The sequence below is a fragment of the Salvelinus namaycush genome, chromosome 38 (assembly GCF_016432855.1).
Source record: "Salvelinus namaycush isolate Seneca chromosome 38, SaNama_1.0, whole genome shotgun sequence".
NCBI classification, from domain to species: domain Eukaryota; kingdom Metazoa; phylum Chordata; class Actinopteri; order Salmoniformes; family Salmonidae; genus Salvelinus; species Salvelinus namaycush.
The window spans coordinates 2,849,913-2,862,146 of NC_052344.1; the positions used below are offsets into that span (position 1 = coordinate 2,849,913).

At 45.4% G+C, this 12,234-nt stretch overlaps 1 protein-coding gene across 1 annotated transcript in view; it reads right to left on the bottom strand.

Moving 5' to 3' along the window:
* Nucleotides 1–12,234, bottom strand: part of LOC120032210 (kinesin-like protein KIF21A) — a 41,242-nt gene that overhangs the window by 26,774 nt on the left and 2,234 nt on the right. The gene's annotated exons all lie outside the window — the stretch shown is intronic.

Here is a 12,234-nt window from a genome sequence, read left to right on the forward strand (position 1 = left end):
ATGTAGAAAGTTTGATAAGCAGAGTTTTAATGTAGAAAGTTTGATAATGTAACGGCTGTCGTCTTCCTCGTCTGAGGAGGATAAGTTAGAAGGATCGGAGGACCAATGCGCAGCGTGGTAATTGTTCATCTTACTTTAATAAAGGTGAACACTCAAAATACAAAACAACAAAAGTGACAACCGAAACAGTTCTATCTGGTGCAGACACACAAAGACTGAAAACAACCACCCACAAAACCTAACAGAAAACAGGCTACCTAAATATGGTTCCCAATCAGGGACAACGACTGACAGCTGCCTCTGATTGAGAACCATATCAGGCCAAACACAGAAAACCAACATAGAAATAGAAAACATAGATTACCCACCCAACTCACGCCCTGACCACACAAAAACAAAGAAAATACAAAAGAACTATGGTCAGAACGTGACAGATAAGCAGAGTTTGAATGTAGAAAGTTTGATAAGCAGAGTTTGAAAGTTGCATGTCGAGTATGATTCAGGGCTATGGTTGACTTTTAGACATTAAGTTAACCACCTAACCCTGTTTTCCCCGATATGTAACGTTTGAGTGCTTTATTGCTTCTATAAAACGGTTGCTGTGCTACATACAGTAGATCTGTTGGTCCAGTTATTAGAAATACGAGTATTATTCACTAATCTGTTTTTCTAGGAGCCTGTTGAATCCCCTTGTAATACCATGGTACAGTATCTGGGGACTGGAGCGCGTGTGCATACCTGCGTGTTTGTATGTGTGCCTGCGTGCGTATGTGCGTGTGTGTGTCTGTGTGTGTGATTCTCCTCATGCTGCCAGCACACTCCACCACTCTGCCCCTATACAGAGCCCTCAGTGTTCGAGCCTGGGCTCAGAGCGGAGTGGAAGCTGTGAAGCTACACTAGGTAAACAGTCACACCCTGCCTTGCAATTCCCCCATACACGCTGCCCCTGCGCCTGTCATATTTCATATGTCTAGCTCATCACAGAACTCACTGGACAAATGTCACAGGATTTCAACTAAATTCAAATGGGAAATATTCAGAAGACTTGATGGAAGACTACTGTAAGTAAATGTACTACTTGTGTTAGGCGGCCTGTAATTGCCTTAATAAGGGCAGTATTGTGATTGGAGTCAGGATACAGTACACACACACACACACAAAGTAAATGTACTACTTGTGTTAGGCGGCCTGTAATTGCCTTAATAAGGGCAGTATTGTGATTGGAGTCAGGATACAGTACACACACACACACACACACACACACACACACACACACACACACACACACACACACACACACACACACACACACACACACACACACACTGTGTTATTGTGCCCCAGTGACATCAGATCCTGGCTATTTAGCATCCTCTCTCTGGGATTACACAGTGAATGAGAAGAGGGGACAAAGCGATGGAGGGATAGATGAGAGGAGAGGAGGAAGAGAAGAGGGGGAGATGAGGCTGCATTACCTGTAATGTTACACCTCTAGTACATCATCTGGGTCATAACTTCCTTCTGTATTTGCTACAGAGTATTTTAGTATTTCAATATTGCTGCTGCCTCAACAGGTAGGCTAGTTGTTGACTAGTCCATTACTGATCTCTTTGTTCATGTTCCTGCAGAACATCCCTCTGACAGACCTCTGTTTGACACGTTTTAGAGGTTTGGGGGGTTCGGGGGAATCCATAGTAATCCCTTTGGCCCGCTTCCTAAAACAGGACAGAACCATCACTGTTATCCACCATAACAAAGGTAATACACATCACTGCTTACCACTCGTTACGTAACAATAATGCCACGGTAATACTACAAGTGAGAATGCTGGGCTGGCTTCCAGCCAAATACGAGATGAAGGATACTATATAATACACAGCACTGGCCATGAGACTACATTCAACAGCATTTAATTTGGTGTCAAATGTCCCTACATGAGGAAAAAGTTCAGTGCAGTTTAAATCACAGCATTGGTCTGATTGATTGTGATGAGAGCATCCCAGCCAAGATGGTGACGTACGACAACCAGTCAAACACTCCTCCTTGTGTGTGAATGTCTAGGGCTGCAGCCTTGTCTGTGACATCCCCCAGTGTCTCCAATACACAAACAGACAACCCCCCCAACCCCAGTCCAGACACCAGCGATAATTTACTACTTAGAGAACTGGAGAGAATCAATAGATTGATTTGATTAAATGCACTAAACCAACACATTTGGAGACACAGGCCTATACTGTTTAAACAAACATCTGATCTGAAATGTCTTTCTGGTGTTGAAAAAGCAGCTTTGAAGTGGCAGTGGTCAGTTGAGTTGAATGTTTTTATTCGGGGGGAATCTGTCGACAATCTTGAGCTGGTCAAATATCCTGGGAGACTCTCAATTGCATTTCCATGTTTCCTTGCTTCCTCTTTCTTTGCCTCCTTCTCAAAACCGGTTTTGAGAAGGAGGCGAGGAGAGAGGACATGAGGAATCAAGGAAATGAAAGTGAGATTCTCCCCGTCTGTACGTTAGGGCATGCTCTCTGTGAAGGCTCTATGAGGTCATCAACAGTGGACGAGTGCCTCTGTTATTTTGAGGCCTATAAAATATATAATGAGAAGCCTATGAGTGTTGAACACCCTTCACAGTGCAGTGAGTGAGCAGTGCACTTGTGTACATTACATTTGTCCTCTAGCTGGGATAGTTGACCGACAGGTTTCAGGCTATGAGTCAAATGAAAACACTGGATCCTTCAGGGTGAATAAGGGTTGACCTATACAGTGACTTCCCTATACCATCATGTAGACTTTTAAAGCACTAATCCACCCTTGAGACTACAGCAGTGATTTTCAATACTTGTCCTGGGGGCCAAGACTGGTGAGCATTTTTGTTCTAGCCCAGCTCTGACAAAACTAATCAAGGTAATCAGTGATTAGGCGATTAGTTGAACCAGATGTGTGTCAGTGCTGGGCTAAACCAAAAATGTACACACCCTTTGAGTCCAACTCCATCCCCATGACCAGCATAGAACAACACTACACTGTAGTGCCACAAACCATTGAGTCTTATGTCTTGTTTTCTCCCAGAGTAATCTAACTCTCCAGTTCCTGTACCTCTATAGGGGCCCCAAAGCCTTTGCCTAACACAGTACAGGGGGACTGACTGACTGAGCAGTGAGCACCTAGCTCTCTATGATAACGGCTGTACATTTATCCAGTCAACCCCCGGTCAGGTTGAGCCTGCTTCATGGAATATAAAAATAGCTATTGTTTAATAATCCGGTTCAGAAGAGGTGGGCTAGGCTGCTTCTGTGAGATGATAGGCTGACACACACATGGACTGACACACACACACATACATGCAAGCAAACACATACGCGTACGGACACACACACCGTAGAGCTCCTGACAGAGACTCTCACCAGGTGACTTGTCCAGTTAGCCTCACGCCGGCGGCCTCATTACAGCGATTACAGTGACAGCCGGAGGAGCACCATGCTAACTCACTAGCCCCTCTCAGAACAAAATGGACTGCGCCAGGCTAGCTCACTATAGCTCTAACCCATTCAGAAGCAGCTGTCCTGGGCCGAGACACTCCTTTCTCTCCTATGGACCCAGTCCGAATTATCTAGGGCAGCCTTGCCTGTCTGACTCTCTTTGTCACATTCTCTCTCTGTCCTTCTCTCCCCTTCCTCTCCCTCTCCCTCTCTCTGTCCCTTCCCTCTCCTCTCTCTCTATTCTCCCTCTCTCTCCCTCTTGTTCTCTGTCTCTCTCATTCTCTCCCTCTCTCTGTCTCCCTCTCCTCTCTCTATTCTCCCTCTCTCTCCCTCTATTCTCCCTCTTGTTCTCTGTCTCTCTCATTCTCTCCCTCTCTCTGTCCCTTCCCTCTCCTCTCTCTCTATTCTCCCTCTCTCCCTCTTGTTCTCTGTCTCTCTCATTCTCTCCCTCCCACTCTCTCTCTGTCCCCTTTCTCCACACAGCCACCACCACCACTACACATTGACCTGGTTCAAAGGGCTGAAAGACGCAGGGCCAGGCAGTAGCACAGTCACATTTCTAGCCAGCATAATCTCCGACTAAACAAACGCACTTCAAACAGAAGGGCTCTTGTAAAATTAGAAATGTACTGCAGGCCAGAGGCCAGGGTGCACTGACTGTGCCAGGGAAGGCTGGTGACTGTCCTAACCAGCGTTCTCTGCGACGGATATGTTAGAGTCTATACAGTATGTGTGTAGATCTCCATGAATAGCAATAGCTTATGCTGGTAAAAAATAGGTGATTCAGCCACAGCATCATCATGCTGACTCACTGCAGATCAGGATTTGACCTCAGCCCCTGCCTCCGCCTCAGCCAACCACAATTGTCCCCTGAGAGACCATCACGCATCATTTCCCTGCTGCAAACCACAACAGTAACATCAGACTATTGTCAAATCTAATCTCAGCCCTAATCTAATTCTAGAGCTACAAAGAGTCCTGAGAAGCATCTGGACCCACGGTGTAGAGAAAAACAGGCACGGTACACAACTAGATTACAGGAAACAAGCAATCATTCACTTATTCACCACTTCTTCGCATTCATTTTGTGAAGAACACAGAAAGAAGAGGGAGTATTGCTGCCCTGTGCCCACACATTACAACGAGAGGAGAATAGAGTCAGGCGGCTGGCTTTTTAACTCCTCTCATATCAGAGGTTAAATTGTGGCTAAGTACCTGAGGAGTTCATGCACTAGGAACAGGGTTTTTAAAGGCCCGATGCAGCTGTTTTTATCTCAATATCAAATAATTTCTGCATAAACAATTAAGTGCCTTACTGTAATAGATTTCCATTAAGATGGGCAAAAAATGGCTTTTTAGCAAAAATCATTATAATTTTGCTTGGACTGTCTGGGAGTGGGAGGGGAAAACTGAAAACCAGCTGTTATTGGCAGAGAGGTTTTGAACTCTCTTTGTTATTGGCCTATTAATCAGTTTACTGCATGGTGATGTCTCCATGGAAAGCCAAAACTCGCGCCCATGCAAACCTGCTGTTTAGAAGGTCGGGTGTAGATTGTATTTTCAACCAGCAACTATCAGTAAATAACAGTGATCAAATTTGTTCACACTTTTACAGTGTTAGTTTCATCGGCTTTTGTACAATATGATAACCTGTAAACCATAGGGACATGTATTTGGACTGCAATGTGCATTGGAGCAGACCCTTTATTCCCCAGGGTGTCTTTACCCTGAGACACTGATGCTGTAGAGCAGGGGTTAAGGAGGGACCATTCTATACACACACATACATACATACATACATACATACATACATACATACATACATACATACATACATACATACATACATACATACATACATACATACATACATACATACAGTCGTGGCCAAAAGTTTTGAGAATGACACGAATATAAATGTTCACAAAGTCTGCTGCCTCAGTTTGTATGATGGCAATTTGCATATACTCCAGAATGTTATGAAGAGTGATCAGATGAATTGCAATTAATTGCAAAGTCCCTCTTTGCCATGCAAATGAACTGAATCCCCCAAAAAACATTTCCACTGCATTTCAGCCCTGCCACAAAAGGACCAGCTGACATCATGTCAGTGATGACCGAGGACAAGGCTGGAGATCACTCTGTCATGCTGATTGAGTTTCGAATAACAGACTGGAAGCTTCAAAAGGAGGGTGGTGCTTGGAATCATTGTTCTTCCTCTGTCATCCATGGTTACCTGCAAGGAAACACGTGCCGTCATCGTTGCTTTCCACAATAAGAGCTTCACAGGCGAGGATATTTCTGCCAGTAAGATTGCACCTAAATCAACCATTTATCGGATCATCAAGAACTTCAAGGAGAGCGGTTCAATTGTCGTGAAGAAGGCTTCAGGGCGCCCAAGAAAGCCCAGCAAGCGCCAGGACCGTCTCCTAAAGTTGATTCAGCTGCGGGATCGGGGCACCACCAGTACAGAGCTTGCTCAGGAATGGCAGCAGGCAGGTGTGAGTGCATCTGCACGCACAGTGAGGCAAAGACTTTTGGAGGATGGCCTGGTGTCAAGAAGGGCAGCAAAGAAGCCACTTCTCTCCAGGAAAAACATCAGGGACAGACTGATATTCTGCAAAAGGTACAGGGATTGGACTGCTGAGGACTGAGGTAAAGTCATTTTCTCTGATGAATCCCCTTTCCGATTGTTTGGGGCATCCGGAAAAAAGCTTGTCCGGAGAAGACAAGGTGAGCGCATCTGCACGCACAGTGAGGCAAAGACTTTTGGAGGATGGCCTGGTGTCAAGAAGGGCAGCAAAGAAGCCACTTCTCTCCAGGAAAAACATCAGGGACAGACTGATATTCTGCAAAAGGTACAGGGATTGGACTGCTGAGGACTGAGGTAAAGTCATTTTCTCTGATGAATCCCCTTTCCGATTGTTTGGGGCATCCGGAAAAAAGCTTGTCCGGAGAAGACAAGGTGAGCGCTACCATCAGTCCTGTGTCATGCCAACAGTAAAGCATCCTGAGACCATTCATGTGTGGGGTTGCTTCTCAGCCAAGAGAGTGGGCTCACTCACAATTTTGCCTAAGAACACAGCCATGAATAAAGAATGGTACCAACACATCCCCCGAGAGCAACTTTTCCCAACCATCCAGGAACAGTTTGGTGACGAACAATGCCTTTTCCAGCATGATGGAGCACCTTGCCATAAGGCAAAAGGGATAACTAAGTGGCTCGGGGAACAAAACATCAATATTTTGGGTCCATGGCCAGGAAACTCCCCAGACCTTAATCCCATTGAGAACTTGTGGTCAATCCTCAAGAGGCGGGTAGACAAACAAAAACCCACAAATTCTGACAAACTCCAAGCATTAATTATGCAAGAATGGGCTGCCATCAGTCAGGATGTGGCCCAGAATTTAATTGACAGCATGCCAGGGAAGATTGCAGAGGTCTTGAAAAAGAAGGGTCAACACTGCAAATATTGACTCTTTGCATCAAATTCATGTAATTGTCAATAAAAGCCTTTGACACATGAAATGCTTGTAATTATACTCCAGTATTCCATAGAAACATCAGACTAAAATATCTAATGACACTGAAGCAGCAAACTTTGTGAAAATTCATATTTGTGTCATTCTCAAAGCTTTTGGCCACGACTGTGCACACACACAAAAACATGCCCACAAACACAGGCATGCAAACACACCCTTCTCTGGCCCTTCATTGCACCTGAAACCCGGGAACTGTAGACACTGGGCTTACAGTGATCTTCTGATCACACACACACACACACACACACACACACACACACACACACACACACACACACACACACACACACACACACACACACACACACACACACACACACACACACACACACACACACACACAGATAACTGGTTCTGTTGTTGCGCTGCTTACAACAAGTGTCTCAATCAGTTTTAAATGGTCCCCTTGAAAGAAAAAAGAAAAGCTTCAGCTTCGCCCTCTATTCTTCAGGAATCAATAACTACAGGAAACACTACAGCAGCCTCTCCTCTCTCTCGTAAAGCACCTTCAGTTTGACGGTTAAGTTGTACATGGTCATTATGAAGATGGGGATGAAGAAATGGGCTGGGGGGGATGAAGAAATGGGCTGGGGGAGTGAAGAAATGGGCTGGGGGGGTGAAGAAATGGGCTGGGGGGGGTGAAGAAATGGGCTGGTGGGGGTGAGGAAATGGGCTGGGGGTGGTGAAGAATGGGCTGGGGGTGAAGAAATGGGCTGGGGATGAAAAAATGGGCTGGGGGGATGAAGAAATGGGCTGGGGGGATGAAAAAATGGGCTGGGGGGGATGAAGAAATGGGCTGGGGGGGTGAGGAAATGGGCTGGGGGGGGTGAGGAAATGGGCTGGGGGTGGTGAAGAATGGGCTGGGGGTGAAGAAATGGGCTGGGGATGAAAAAATGGGCTGGGGGGATGAAGAAATGGGCTGGGGGGATGAAGAAATGGGCTGGGGGGATGAAAAAATGGGCTGGGGGGATGAAGAAATGGGCTGGGGGGATGAAGAAATGGGCTGGGGGTGGTGAAGAAATGGGCTGGGGGTGGTGAAGAAATGGGCTGGGGGGGGGTGAAGAAATGGGCTGGGGGGGGTGAAGAAATGGGCTGGGGGGGGGTGAAGAAATGGGCTGGGGGGGGTGAAGAAATGGGCCGGGGGGATGAAGAAATGGGCCGGGGGGATGAAGAAATGGGCCGGGGGGGATGAAAAAAATGGGCTGGGGGGATGAAAAAATGGGCTGGGGGGGTGAAGAAATGGGCTGGGGGGGTGAAGAAATGGGCTGGGGGGATGAAAAAATGGGCCGGGGGGATGAAGAAATGGGCCGGGGGGGATGAAGAAATGGGCCGGGGGGGATGAAAAAAATGGGCTGGGGGGATGAAAAAATGGGCTGGGGGGGTGAAGAAATGGGCTGGGGGGGTGAAGAAATGGGCTGGGGGGGTGAAGAAATGGGCTGGGGGGATGAAAAAATGGGCTGGGGGTGGTGAAGAAATGGGCTGGGGGAGAAAAAGGCACTTAAATGGGAATATTACTTCCACTGTCATCTGACTGACATCATCCACTGTCGTCATATGGAGTGGATTTCATACAAAGTGCTGCTGTCCTGACACTCTAATGTTGTGTTTGTTTCAATTATGACATTGTGAAGCAAAACGCAAACACTGTGTGTTGTGCGTGTGGATAATGATGTCAACTGTCATCATTCACTGTTCAGGATATCAGGTGTGATTTTTCTTTTTCCTTCTGCCTTAGAAGCACCTGACTCACACATTGTTTAGTGTCTGTCATAATGACAGGGTTGTAACGGCGAATACGTGCATTAAGCTACGTTTACAGAGCATCACTGTGAGTAATACAGTAGCTGCAGTAAACAATAACAGCTGACAACAACAGTGTCAGTCTTCCACTGAGTTATGGTCCATTGTACTTGCTTTTAGGAACAGTCTGTCCATTGTTAAGTACTTTACTGGAGTGGAGATCGTGAGGCAAGTCATTGGATAATTCTCAACATCAATGCTCTGTGATTAACAGGTACTAACAGACCTTTTCGCCTCAGAGCACAGAAAGACAAAACTGCAGTTTTCAACAATGATCAACTGATGAAAATTATACAAGTAAGCGCCTCAAACCAAATTAACCAACCAACTTTTTCCTAAAAATGTCTTCATCAAATGTCTTCACCAAATGTTTTCATCAAATGGTCTTTGAATGAATAAATCTCACTCTCTCTTAGTGTCCAGTCTAATGATGTCACTTCAGTTACCAAAGCCACTAGTGAAAGAAAGGGGAGATTCAGACAGAGAATTATATCACTCTGGAACCCCCACTTCTCTTCCCCTGGCTTAAATCTGGCAGGGCTTTTCTGCACGGGTGAGTGATGTCCATTCACAGGGTCACCACACTGGGCAGAGGGTTCACAGCTCTACTGCTTCCTGGGTCAGATTTCACGGTGCTACTATAGGGAAGAGCAGGAAAAGGGAAAGCAGGGGTCCACGCAGTGGCTGTCGGTTTCACACTGTCAGTTTGGGGGGAAACCAGGACAAGAGACAGAGGACAAACACACACACAAATACACACACATCCGTCTTATCTTCCTCAAGCCCAGCCGTATGATGAATAACACAAAATAACAGCGATCATATATGGAAACATTCTGTTGTGACAGTTAAATACCATTATGCCACAAAGGGAACTCTGTCAAAACACTAGATAAGAGGACAGACATACAACCTTGTGAGTTGGGAGATATTTCGGATGGGAAAAAAACAAGCCAAAAATGTTTTGCAATGTCACGGACAAGGGCAATGAGAAGGAAAATACATTGAGGGACACATTCTTCTCTTCTGGCAATGGGATACCAGTGAGATTCCTAAAACACATCAGTTTATCAATCTGGGCTGAGTTAATGTATCTGACCTCGAGCCAACACAAGCTTATCTTGTGATATTCTGTTGTGCCGTTTTAAGGGCTCGCATTGTGGCCATGTTGGGATTTTAGGGCCTGTTGTGTGTTGTATGAAAGATTACATATCCCATCTCTATGTGTGAAACACCTTCTAATATAAAACTAATATTAGCAAGTAAACACTCTGGCTGGCAGGCTGGGGCGGTGTTACACTACTCTAGTATAAAGGACTCGGACTTGGACTCTGACTCAAGTCTCAGCCAGAAGGATTCAGCTACAACACCTTACTTGGATACTGAGAGAAGTGGATGAGATTGAATAGATACAGTAACTATTGCTATTGTCTCTCGTAGTAAGTAAGGACACTTTGCAATGTCACATGACGTGTGCCGGCAGATGGTTCATGCATATTTATGAATAATCCACCCTGGGGAGGGGCTGAGCTTTGATGGACACTCTGAAAAACCAACTAGTGGAAAGGACGTTACTCTGTGAGGGTTTGGTCCCATTGCCCAATAGCAGCTGTTTCGGTGACTTTTGCCCCACATGTGAAAATCCGAAACAGAAGCTGGACACAATACAAATTAAAAACTAACATAACATGACATGTCTGTTATCGTGCCAATTCTATTGCTCTCTAAAACAAGTGTCTTCTTTAGACTTGGCCTTTGGCTGAAATAGTGTAAAAGGCCTGTCTAGCTTCGAACGTGAACAACGTGAAACCTGAAACAACCAACACTATAGCGTAGCTCCAGGCTTGAGGCTATGCATAATTAATGCTTCATTCACTTCAAGGATATTCGTGAAACAACCACTTGACTGGCTCATCTGGTCACACTTTACTTTACCAAACAAACATACTAACACTTACATGGGCTAAATTGCTCAAATCTATCTGTTTATTCCATTTATACTGAACTCATACGAGACTGCCCAGTGAATAAATACTTTGATATAGTTGTGTTCAGGACAGCTATACCTTTGTCTGTGTGTTTTAACAGCACTGGCCTAAAAACATGAAATGGGTGCAAACGTGTAATGTGCACAAAATGAAAATGTGTAATGCACAGAAGAAAAAAAAAATCGAACAAAAATCTATATGCCAGTAATTTATGTTCAAGAACAGCATTGGAAAACATATGTTCATGAGAGTCACTGACTAACTCTGTCCCAGTAACGCACCCCTAAACACACTGCTGTGCACTTCTGGTGCCAAAGCATTGACCTTTTACTTGTCACATTCATTAACTCCACCAGAACAGCACTTGGATGATAATGGACCATATGAGCCTTGTGCACGGAACTGGGGCTGAAGCATTAAGCCTCGTTAACAGACAGCATTAGGCCAACTGGCACACGCAGGCTCTGTATCTAACAACAAGCTACATTGGTTGGTGATCGCTGTGTGTGTGTGTGTGTGTGTGTGTGTGTGTGTGTGTGTGTGTGTGTGTGTGTGTGTGTGTGTGTGTGTGTGTCTGTTTCAACTGTTACAAGTCAGTGAAAACCTGTGAGTCAACCTGTCTTAAACATGTACTTAGTGACTGTGGTAAAGTTGCTGCTCAACAGATTCCACCAACACACAGAAGTAATTACAGTGTTGCCATGGGGGGGGGGGTCTCTTATGGATGTTACTATAACTCATCGTAGCTAATGTACTGTGTAGTTGTAGTTGAGACGATAGCAACTTAGATAACGTTGTAAAGTCATGACACGAATGATTAAGTGGATGTTTTAACTTTTTGTGTCATGTTTTTGTGCTTCAAGTAAGTTAGCGTGGTTGCCAAATATATGTACTCATGTGCTTTCAAGTCAGTAGGGTTGGATCAAGGCAAGTACATACAGATCTGGCGGCCACCAGGCTGTATTATATTAGATCAGAATATGAAATGGCCTATGTAATAGCATTATCCTTGAGACAGGTTGGCAGACAGCAGACAAAGCTGATGTCACCTTGCAAGAACTCCTCTGACACAGAGACAGATAGACAATCAGCCTAACGGACCCAAGGCAACAGCAGAAAGCAGGCTTAGACAGACGCGGGGCTGTCTCTGTAACGACTCTCTAGATCTCAGGAGTGTGTGTACATTTTGTACTGGAGGTCTATGTGTCTGTCTGAGGGGTTTCGTGAAGATTAAACAGTGCCGATCCGTTTATGAGCCAGTGTAACGGCTGTCCTGCCAGTGCGTGTGTGTGCGTGTGTGTGTGCGAGACAGGGATAGGTAGAGGGAGAGAGAAAGGAAAAGCGAGCTACAGGCTTAGAGAGTGACTTGGCGAGAGTGTGCTAGCGTGTGGGTGCGTGAGTGGATGTGTACATAACCTGATGAAGTG